At 36.2% G+C, this 12,123-nt stretch overlaps 1 long non-coding RNA gene across 1 annotated transcript in view; it reads left to right on the top strand.

The window, feature by feature from the left end:
- LOC105481494 (uncharacterized) overlaps positions 1 to 12,123 on the top strand; it is a 113,222-nt gene that overhangs the window by 81,839 nt on the left and 19,260 nt on the right. The gene's annotated exons all lie outside the window — the stretch shown is intronic.

The following is a 12,123-nucleotide window of genomic DNA, read 5'->3' as shown; positions in this document are numbered from 1 at the left end:
CTTTCTCATCAACGGTAACAACCTCTTCCCTTAAGTCAATTTATTGTCTCAATACTCACCTACAAATTTTGAGAGACATCTGTACTCACTTCATCCACAGCCTGCTGCACTTTTTTTCCTGCTCATAACCACAGCTAGTCTTCATACAATCAATAGGGGTTCCCAACTGTCAAATGTAATATAGTAGTTTGTAGCCCTTATTCTATATTTTCTCTTTATTCGTTGCAAATGCTTGACTCCACAGACCATCTCCCTGCAATTTGAAACTATTGCAGTCTTTGTAATCATGCCACGTTATTAAAATTTTCAGGTTCTCTTTAGGCACCTCACTTTTAGTATGTCCATCAAATGTTGATGCTCCCAACCTGAAATCATGTTTCTTTTTTAATTTTACGTATTATCTTTGGGTTACTTTGTGTAATCTCAGAGATATCCTAATTTACTTCCAAATCATATATAATCTACTCCCTTAATGTTTACAATTTCAATGGGTCTTACTGTCTTAGTGTACATGAATTTCATATTCATTGTGTCTGAACATAACATCTTGTATAATTAACCTGTTTTCTCCTATATATGGATACTATCTCAACTGATGGTCTTTCCAGTGATGTTAGAGAGCGACTCTTGATTTCTTCCCTTTTCACTCACCGCATGCGGGAATTTCTACTATCTATGTCTTGGCATTGTCGCCTTCTTCCCATCCCCATGACCACAAATCTAGGTCAGGCCTTTACTATCTCCAGCTAGAGGAAGAGCGTCCTATGATTCTTATGTCTAGTCTTTCTCACTTTCTTCCTTTGCCTGGATGGTGTATTTCATCCCCAGCCTTCCCCAACACCCGGAGCATACCTAATCCGTGACTTACGCATCAGAGCTTTTCCTTTTTTTTCCCCGAGGCTTACATTTTAATGGGGAAACAAGATAATAAATGAATAAATAAACAAAGGAACAAATGAATTAGAAAAAAATAGCTAGTGGTAAGTGATATCACAGAATTACATCAGAACAGGGGAGGGGGTGGTAGAATTAGTTAGGGCCTAAACAATGGCTTTACTTTTGATTCTGAAGGATGATCTTTTTTTTTTTTAATTATACTTTAAGTTCTAGGGTACATGTGCACAACATGCAGGTTTGATACATAGGTATACATGTGCCATGTTGGTTTGCTGCACCCATCAACTCATCATTTACATTAGGTATTTCTCCTAATGCTGTTCCTCCCCCAGCCCCCCACCTCATGACAGGCCCCGGTGTGTGATGTTCCCCACCCTGTGTCCAAGTGATCTCATTGTTCAATTCCCACCTGAGTGAGAACATGCAGTGTTTGGTTTCCTGTCCTTGTAATGGTTTGCTGAGAATGATGGTTTCCAGCTTCATCCATGTCCCTTCAAAGGACATGAACTCATCCTTTTTATGGCTGCAGAATATTCCGTGGTGTATATGTACCACATTTCCTTAATCCAGTCTATCATTGGTGGACATTCAGGTTGATTCCAATTCTTTGCTATTGTGAATAGTGCCACAGTAAACATAAGTGTGCATGTGTCTTTTTAGTAGCATGATTTATAAACCTTTGGGTATATACCCAGTAATGGGATTGCTGGGTCAAATGGTAATTCTAGTTCTAGATCCTTGAGGAATTGCCACACTGTCTTCCACAATGGTTGAACTAGTTTACAGTCCCACCAACAGTGTAAAAGCATTCCTATTTCTCCACATCCTCCATAGCATCTGTTGTTTCGTGACTTTTTAATGATTGCCATTCTAACTGGTGTGAGATGGTGTCTCATTGTGGTTTTGATTTGCATTTCTCTGATGACCAGTGATGATGACCATTTTTTCATGTGTCTGTTGGCTGCATAGATGTATTCTTTTCAGAAGTGTCTGTTCATATGCTTTGCCCACTTTTTGATGGGTTTGTTTATTTCTTGTAAATTTGTTTGAGTTCTTTGTAGATTCTGGATATTAGCCCTTTGCCAGATGGGTAGATTGCAAAAATTTTCTCCCATTCTCTAGGTTGCCTGATCACTCTGATGGTAGTTGCTTTTGCTGTTCAGAAGTTCTTTAGTTTAATTAGATCCCAGTTGTCTATTTTGGCTTTTGTTGCCATTGCTTTTGGTGTTTTAGACATGAAGTCCTTGCCCATGCCTATGGCCTGAATGGTATTGCCTAGGTTTTCTTCTAGGGATTTTATGGTTTTAGGTCTAACATTTAAGTCGTTAATCCATCTTGAATTAATTTTTGTATGAGGTGTAAGGAAGGGATCCATTTTTGACTTTCTACATATGGCTAGCCAGTTTTCCCAGTACCATTTATTAAATAGGGAATCCTTTTCTCATCTCTTGTTTTTGTCAGGTTTGTCAAAGATCAGATGGTTGTAGTTGTGTGGTGTTATTTCTGAGGGCTCTGTTCTGTTTCATTGGTCTATATCTCTGTTTTGGTACCAGTACCATGCTGTTTTGGTTACTGCAGCCTTGTAGTATAGTTTGAAGGCAGGTAGCGTGGTGCCTCCAGTTTTTTCTTTTTGCTTAGGATTGTCTTGGCGATGCGGGCTCTTATTTGGTTGCATATGAACTTTAAAGTGGTTTTTTCCAATTCTGTGAAGAAAGTCACTGATAGCTTGATGGGGATGGCATTGAATCTATAAATTACTTTGGGCAGTATGGCCATTTTCATGATATTGATTCTTCCTATCCATCAGCATGGAATGTTCTTCCATTTGTTTGCATCCTCTTTTATTTCGTTGAGCAGTGGTTTGTAGTTCTCCTTGAAGAGGTTCTTCACACCCCTTGTAGGCTGGATTCCAAGGTATTTTATTCTCTTTGAAGCAATTGTGAATGGGAGTTCACTCATGATTTGGCTCTCTGTTTGTCTGTTATTGGTGTATAGGAACACTTGTGATTTTTGCACATTGATTTTGTATCCTGAGACTTTGCTGAAGTTGCTTATCAGCTTAAGGAGATTTTGGGCTGAGATGATGGGGTTTTCTAAATATACAATCATGTCATCTGCAAACAGGGGCAATTTGACTTCCTCTTTTCCCAATTGAATATCTTTATTTCTTTCTCTTGCCTGATTGTCCTGGCCAGAAATTCCAACACTATGTTGAATAGGAGCGGTGAGAGAGGGCATCCTTGTCTTGTGCTGGTTTTCAAAGGGAATGCTTCCAGTTTTTGCCCATTCAGTATGATATTGGCTGTGGGTTTGTCATAAATATTTCTTATTATTTTCAGATACGTTCCATCAATACCTAGTTTATTGAGAGTTTTTAGCATGAAGGGCTGTTGAATTTTGTTGAAGGTCTCTTCTGCATCTATTGAGATAATCATATGGTTTTTATCATTGGTTCTGTTTAACACATCAGAGCTTTTAAGGCTCCCTGTGGTTTGACCCAGGCCTCTGATTGTACCTTCGTATTTTGCAACTCTTTCCCTTACTCTCTATGCTGCCATAATCTCAGCTGCCTGTGTTCCTCACAGAGGGCACTCTACCATTGTTGCTTATGGTTTTTCCACTGTTTAAGAAACTACTTCCTACTCTTTGTATAGGTCAAAGTTCTAATATCATCTCCAAGACAATTTTTCATACTTTCCTATAATATTCCAGATTTGTTGGTGCCTCTTCTCTGTATTTTCCGCAAAAAAATTCTACCCTCTGAAGAATCACATTTCATTATTCACCATATGATAAATATGTAATACACACATTACACACACACTTGCACATGCATATTTCCCCCATTAGAGTGGAAGGACGTTGAGAGTCCGAGTTGCACATTTTCCCTAGAAATTTGCATAATGCCTAGGACATGCAAGAGACTCAGAAATATTAATTCAATAGACACACCAATAAATGAATGTATATTTATGGTTGCTAGGGCTCTGGGAAAATAATCTGTCAAAAATACCAACAAAAACAAAAATATTTTCTACGTACTAACTGATCTTTGTCCTTTCACAATTAGAGGCTTTTCTTTTTAGCTTATACTCTTATTTCATGCTAAGAGCCTCATGGGTGCCATAGGTACTTAAGGTCAGAAGGAAGAGAAGCTGGGGAAAGGAGGTGCCCACCTGAAAGGCTGTGGCTCTTTGGAGATGTGGGCCAGTCCTAAAAGCAACAGCACCGGAGGAAGAAAATATTTGTTAAATCCCAGTGTTTGTGGAAGTATGATAGGTAATGCATGTTTTCACTGGGTGAATTGAAAGGACTTCAAGACCCCAATCATACCTCCTCCTAGACGATTGTCTTCCTATCTATTTTATCTAGGCAGCAAGTTTCAAGACTATTATTTGTTTCTTTTTGATTGTTAGCTGTTGCACATTAAATTTTAAACATCCCAAAAGAAATGCAATGCCCTGCTTCTCTCTCACTGCTTCTAGGGCTTTCCATAGAGGTGTGGATTCAATGACAGGTCAATAAAAAGATGTCTCACAGACAAGTGGAGACTGACTGACTGACCATAGGATCAGATTGTGCAAGTGTGCAGGAGAGGGATAAGTGGGCCTGAGAGTAAGAAGCATATAGCAGAGCTGAGTACCTGCACATAAGAAATATATGCATATGTATCTGGGATGAAAAAGAGATCCTCAGTCTAAAAACATTTAGTCTTAAGTGTCTACACAAATCAATAAAATATGTTTAGCCTGTGCTAACTAATGTTTTCACAGAGACTCTAGTGTTCTCTCTCTTTCTGAGTCCCCAATCCTACTATCAATGGCACTAATGTCATGTATTCTGTCTATTAAATTTAGAAAAGAGTTGTTCTGTTTACCTGCATGAAAAATTCATTGCTCCCTGTACTGTAAGTGGCTTTGTGTTTAATACAGGTATATCTTACTTGTCAAATCGCTTTTGGGGTTAAGAAATTTTTTTAATTCCCTGCTTTTATTTATTATCTTATTACATTTTTAACTGTTGATGTTTATTTTTTATTTGACATTCAATGAATTTTCTCTGGGTCTGCCTTTTTAGTACTGGCTGATGTTTTATAACATATTGATTCCCAATATTTTAAACTGACCCACTGTTGATATGAGGATCACACTGGGAAGTAAGATGTTTACATCTCGCTATGAATAGCAGATAAATGAAATAATAAAGGTTGTCAAAAGCTGAGGAATAAAGTAAGCCGGGTTCTTGTTTGCTGTCAAGAATATATTGCTAGGGAGCTTAGAACCAGCTAACTTCATAATGCACAGAGTGCAGTGGCTCTGGGCAGAAGGCCACTCTTGTAAACATTTGAAGTATCGAAGAAAAATTTTACAAAAAATAATATTCAAAATAGAATGTTTTAGATTTGTCCATCATGAAGTACTTTATTGAAAATAAAATCCTTATCATATCAGACTCTAGAGATGGACTGTTTCAGTTCATATCCTCTCTCTGCTCCTTCCTAGTTCTGTGGCCTGACCTTGAACAAGTCATTTACCCTGCCAGTGCCTTGAGTTCCTCAGATATAAAATGCAAATCATAATAATGCATCTATGATTGTTACGGGGAGCAATAGAGATAATGCATGCAAGCCTTTAGAACATTGTCCCGTGCATAATAAGTGTGTAATAAATGCTAGCTATTGTTTCTGCTATTATAATTAGTTACAAAGGAATTGCCTATACACAATTCTGTAAGTAGAGGCATATACATTTAGTCTTATTTCTGTATTTTTATTTTGAAACAAGCAACACATTTAACTCATAGAATATCATTAATTGTCTACTTTCTCTGATTCAAGAAATGACTTATCTATTTCGTCAATTTTTCCAGGCAAAGTAGAGTTCCCTCATTTGTTCTCTCAAAGGACTGAGCTCATACTATTTCATGGCACTTACTGCATTATATCCCAACTTGTCTGTCCTCATATCTATTCCTCCAAGTAGAATGTTGATCTTTTAAATGCAAGGGCAATATTTTATTCTTATTTTCACCTCCAGGACTGAGGAGAGGGCTTAGCAAAGAGTGCTTGAAATGAAATGGAATCTAGTATTTTGCCTAATTGGACTTACATTTTTCCTGACCTCTGTACGTGTAATGAAGTATCATTTTTCAAGTTCTCTATGCACACAGAAGTCAAGTTTTTAAAATTTTGGTTTAATAGGACAACAAAGTTGGAAATTAAAAAATGGTTTGCGTAGGTGTGTTCTGTAACTCCTTTAAAGTACACACTGATTGCAATTCCAATCCTGGCCTGGACTGTGTAAACTTTTAACAAGCATTTTGTATTCTAATTTCACAGAGAATCTATTTTTATGCCCTTCAAAATAGTTCTGAAATACAGGTTTTAAAAAAAGAACAAATAATTGACTGTGGCTTTCACTTCTCTAAACCTGTATGCCAAGAAATACTTTTGCTCCTAAGTATTCTACTAATTTAAATATCATATGATACACGCTGACTTGGATAGTGGTCAGTGAGAAATCTGCTTGGAGTGCAAGTCATTCCCAAGGCATCAAAGTTGGTAAGTGAGAGAACCAGATCAAGCAAGTGATTTCACTACCACAGATACTAATAAATAGTTTCAGCCAGAGACCACCCTATGCCACGATGAACCAAAAGAACTGTGAATTTGAACATAATTTCATACAAGAATTGACTGATGTTGACCTTAAGAAATTATTACTTGTGTACAATGTGCATTAGTTCCTATGACATTAGCTTAGAGCTCAAATATTCTCTTTCTATTTTTGGTGCCGAGCATGCTCCTATGTGGAAGGAAGAAAACATCCGTTATAGCTCTCCCTAAATTATTTCTTGGAGTTAGTTTTTGGCAAAGGCATATGTTAAAACTTATCTTACTTCAAAAGTGAAATGTTCCAACCAGCAGATATAGAATTTATCTGCATATCTGTGATGACCAGTTTTAAAGAGACTCATCTTCAACAAGAGGCAAGATATTCTACTTGTGTTTAGTAGCAGTTAATAAGCCCTAAAATAGTAATAACTAATAGTAATTTTAAAACCTTCGGAGGTAATATAGGAAATCCATATATATATGTGTGTGTGTGTGTGTGTATATATATATATATATAAAATAAAAATACATCAATACTGATTGTGCCTAGCTGAAGAATATGTAGAAGTACATAATGTGTACATATTATATACATTGAGGTTGATAGCTAGTTAAATTCACGCTTGGCTTTATTCAGTGTTTGGTTGCCAGCTGCTTTTCTTTTGTACATTGTGATTAATTTCATTGTCACTAGATTTGATGTTTCTGAAAGAGTCTTTTTCTGAACCTAGTCAGGAACCAGGAAGGGAATTAGGAATCCAAGTTGTTGGAGCAATCTCTATTGTAGTCTAATCTACTCACTCAAATTCTGTGGTCAGATAAAGACCATGAAAGAAGAATAAAAATAATGACAGCATTTTTTTTTGCTTTTCAAATGAAACTCCTTACAATAGTGCTGCAGTTTTTTGAAATATTTTAGTTGTTCTGCATTAATATATATTTCTAAGCTCTTAAACTTTTGAGAAAACGAATTAAAAGGGATATGCTTTCTTGATTGATATGTGAGAAACCCCATAGAATGTGTAATACAAAAAGCTACATAGGCAAAATGTTTTATAAGCATGTTTAAAAGGGGAATCTATCAAGCCATTTCTATATGCTCCTGATTGCTGGCTTGTGTGCTGTGAAGAACAAAACTTCAACTCAAAATGCAAATCATACAGGAATCGTAAAAAGGCTCAACCCAACCCTGCTATCACAGTAATTAAGATTTTCAAAGTAAAATTATTTTCTTCCTTTTTCTCTTCTCTCTCTCTCTCTCTCTCTTTTTTTTTTTTTTAAGGCAATTTAATGAGCTTAACAATTTTGGGATGCTTTTAGTTAAGGATGTTGCAGGTAAAATTTATGCCACATTTGTCAAAAAAAAAAAAATCCCTTTTTGGTATGTATTAAGTCCCTCCCTTAATTAAGCCTTCTGGGGTTTCAATGTGTTGATCTCATTTTAAACCAAGCTCAGCACAATTAGACACACTGAGGAGATGGGAGATAAGTGCTGTATATAAAAACATTTCAGACACAAATATTTCATCCTGCAAGGCCCCGATTTGCTCTTTCCATTTTTAAAAATCTGGGCTCAATAAAGAAAAAAATTGATTATTTTCAGCTTGTCATACATCTCATTTGGAGTGGGTCAGACCTCCCCATTCACAATTACAACTAGTTAATCTTATCATAGGAAAATTCAATTACATTTATCAAGGTTATTCCATAGATTCAAGCTATTGCTTTAAAAAATGGATTTTAGTGTTAGGAATGTTAGCATTGTGTGTTCCCTCAATTTTAAAATAAAAATAAAAAATAAATAATTAAATCGTGCCTTTACATCTATATTATTAATGTGGAGTTGTAATAAAGTAATATTTGACAGCTTTGTAAAAAGGATTATTAATATATAGATTATGGAAGTTTAGGAGGGAGGCTCATAACAGTTAATAGACTTCAATTCTCAGCCTACACTGACATTTTAAAAAATCTAGTTTCAAATTTGATAACAGATTACCAGCTAGGCTGGAAGCCAACCACCTGATTAAGGCAATTTAAATGCTTGCAAAGTGGTGAGATTAAAATCAAATAAGTGCCGATTTTTTTTTTCCTGCTTCACTTATCTTTCCCTGGATTCGTTCCTTAACTACCAGGTGGTGGAGGACTCTGGGTAATTTTCCTCTGCGCCAATTACCCCAGGATGGTTTTTAGGGTGAAGCAGAATAATTACTGCACTATCAATCCAAAATGGGCTGCTTAATGTGTTTAAGAGAGATTTTGAGCCTTAGCAGGGAGGCTGCCTGAAGCGTGCTCTGCTCGCGGTGCCAAAGCCCACTCGGCCTACTCGGATAGTTAACCGTTCAGTGAGAAGGCAGCACACACCCAAGGTGAAAGAAAACAAGGAAAACTCCTGGGAAGCTGTGGGAAAGTTAATGAGCTGCTTCCAACGTGTGGCAGGCTGCAGTCGCAGGTGGCTGACAAAGCTAGGCAGGTTAAGAAAATAATATTTATCATCCAGCTGCCAGGACTGTCTTTATCAAAACTCTTTCTAAAATCCATACAAGAAGAAGAAAAACGGGCTTGAAAAAATTTTTTGAAGAGAAACAAAAACAAAAAAAGCCGCAAGCAGCTGTGATTCAAATGCCCTATTCTTGCTGATGGGTTAGAAAGAAAGCGGGAGAGAGCGATTGAATCTGACAGCAATTTTTCAACATTTTCCTGCAAACAAAATGGAAAAAGAAAAAACAACTAAATCAGATTATTTATTTAAAAATTAAAATTAAGCTGCAACTTGGAAATGACACCACTAAATTCTATTTTGTAGCAACCTCAAATTAAGTAACGTGTTCCATCTGTTGAGCCTGCTCTGAATTTCCTTAATTATCATTATTTGAATGTAAATGTTGAGTTTTAGCCAGTTTGTCCAAAGAAGTGCAATGCTAATTTAAAATAAAAATAAAGAAACCATTATCTGTAAGGGAATTGCTGCTGTTTCCTCCATTTAGTTATTTCTTTATATCGTATTTAAATAATCTGTGCCATCCTTGTGTTCAGTGTGGTAAGGGTTGCTTTTTTTAATTATTTAATCAAAGACTGATTTATGATTTAGCTTAACAGATGGTTTGTGATCATGTGAGTCAAAGTGTTTTATTTCAGAGAAATTCAGCATTTGAAATTTGTGTTTTATGCGTGTGTGTGTGCACGCACACACACGTGTGTGAAAGCATTTCTGTTTTTGTGGATCTGCATTCTATCTGTGTAGGTATCTGAAAGAGCTTCTGAGTGCTGACCCCAGTAGGATAGTATTCCATATGAAACTGATTCATCAATGCAATCATTCCTGGCGCCTTACCTTGGTAATCAGTTTCATCTGCAAAGGGGAAAAAAAGATAAATGAGAATCAAGGGAAAGGCATGCTGTCCTGTGTTCTAACTACACATGTTAAACTACATGTTGGAAAGAATATCATGAACTTCATATTGGTTAGAAATGAACTCCTATCCATTCTGACAGATGCTCGGGTTTATACAGAAAAGTATTTTGTAAGGCTCACACACAATCCATTTAAGATTATCACATTAAACCATATTTACTTCAGAGGTCTGTAATAATTACATATGCACTTGAAAATCCCCAGGACTTTGGCTGCTGTGTCATAGATTTATACTCAAACATTTTCATTTGATGTGCAAAGTGAGAAGTACTCTTTAGTGGCAAGACAATTATCTGATTCTACTAATAAATGACTGCACTAGTAGTCATTTTTAATTGAACAATTATAGGATATTGCACTGTCAGTTGATTATAGAAGTCATTTCATAAATGTCAAAAATCTCTTTAAATGAATTATGAAGCTCCAAAATAACTCCGGCAATCAGCCAGCAATAACACAATAATCTGTTTACCCTGTTGTCAGCTGAACTCTTACCATTTTGTTGAGGGGAAGAGGCTAAGAGGAAAAGTGGAGCACAGTGTGGGGAGCCCCTTTTTGAGGATTATGCTTAGCTCCAGCTCAAGCAACCACCTAAGTTTTGATTAGCACAGATTTTGAGTGTTCTCAAGAGCCTGGCTATGTATAAACTGTATTACAAAATCAAAGTCATCCTGTAAAGACAAACATTACAGACGTGTATGTGTCTGCCATATGTGAAACATTTCAACATAAGTTGATCCATGAGCCCTGTGTTAGAAACTATGGGACTGAACCAATGTTTACCAGGATTCTGCCCTTCTATTCACTGGCTCCGGTTCACTCACCACCTAAGTCCTTTCTAATTATACTCGAGTGGAATCTTCTAAATATTTCTTTAGCATCCATCAAATTTTATTTTAAAAACATACCCAGGAGAGATGTCATTCTTTATGTCACATAACAGAATGCTGCCCTGCTGTTTTTAATTTCTCATACTTTGCTTCTGGCATGGAATAAGTGTGGACGCATGTCTGGATATACTAATATTATATTTTCAGCTGGTAAAAGTGAAACCAGAAATAAATTTTCACTTAAAGAGAAGCTGCACTGATAACAGAATCAAAGTTTCTAAGGTTGAGTGTGTGATTGTATTATAAAATAAATATTTATATGACATGGCATATATATCCTTAAAAATACGTTCTAACTTTGAAAATCAAATTTTCTTTATTTAATACATAAGTTTTGGTATGCCATCTTTTTATATTTATTGCTTTCCACTTAATAGCACTCTTCAGTATGTTAGCTGTGCATTTATTTTTCCACGGTCTTCCAATAATGTGAGTTACAAGCAAAAATGTCAATGTTTGTTTCCAGATAAAGATACCATTTATAAATTTCTTTGTGAAATAAAACTTTGTAACGTGAGAATTAAAATCATGATGTGCTATTTTATCAGACTGGAATTACTTAGGTCAAGCTCTTTTGAATGGAATCCACTCACTAATTTTCCCTTAGAACCATCTGAGCAATCATAATTTTGCTGTCCCTCCCTTCATATATGTGGAAGACACAGGATAATGCCTCATTTGTCATTTTCCCATTGTACATTTTTCAGTGGACAAATTTCTTGGTTCCTAAAATGTTCTCTTGAGTTGCCTTCCTCAGCAGTTCTTTTATGGCGTGTATATTCCCAAATCTCTAAAGGAGATCAAAGGATCTACCAAAAAGTAAATTGTAATAGATTAAGAAAACACTAAGAACAGAGAAAGAAAAATTACTTAAAAACCTATAAAACTTGCCTATAATACTTATGCATAGGATTAGACGACATTCTTATTTCCATCCAGACTAGAAAAGTAGCTGTCATCATACAATTCTTTCATCATGGTTACTGCTGGCAGTGTAAGCAGAGAAAACTCAAAGGAGCAAAGAAAAATCTTGATAAAGCCTGTGTGGTGTCATGAGAGAGCTGAAGGAAGAAGAAAAGACAAAAATCACAATGTGTGGGTGTGTGATAATTTGAATTGACTCAGAACTGGCTGAATGGCTTTGCTGGTGACTGGGGTGATGACCTTAGATGACATGTTACTCACCTGACCTGTCCCTACATTTTCATCTTATGTTACGTAAAATGACTACTGCCCCAGAAAATTTTTTTGAAATGGGTTCCTTGTTTCCTTGCATAGTTCTTGCAAGGTTTACACAAACTTCGATG

Source organism: Macaca nemestrina, chromosome 10, assembly GCF_043159975.1.
Source record: "Macaca nemestrina isolate mMacNem1 chromosome 10, mMacNem.hap1, whole genome shotgun sequence".
Taxonomy (NCBI): domain Eukaryota; kingdom Metazoa; phylum Chordata; class Mammalia; order Primates; family Cercopithecidae; genus Macaca; species Macaca nemestrina.
The sequence above is the reverse complement of the archived record's forward strand: the minus strand, read 5'-3'. Positions and strand labels throughout refer to the sequence as shown.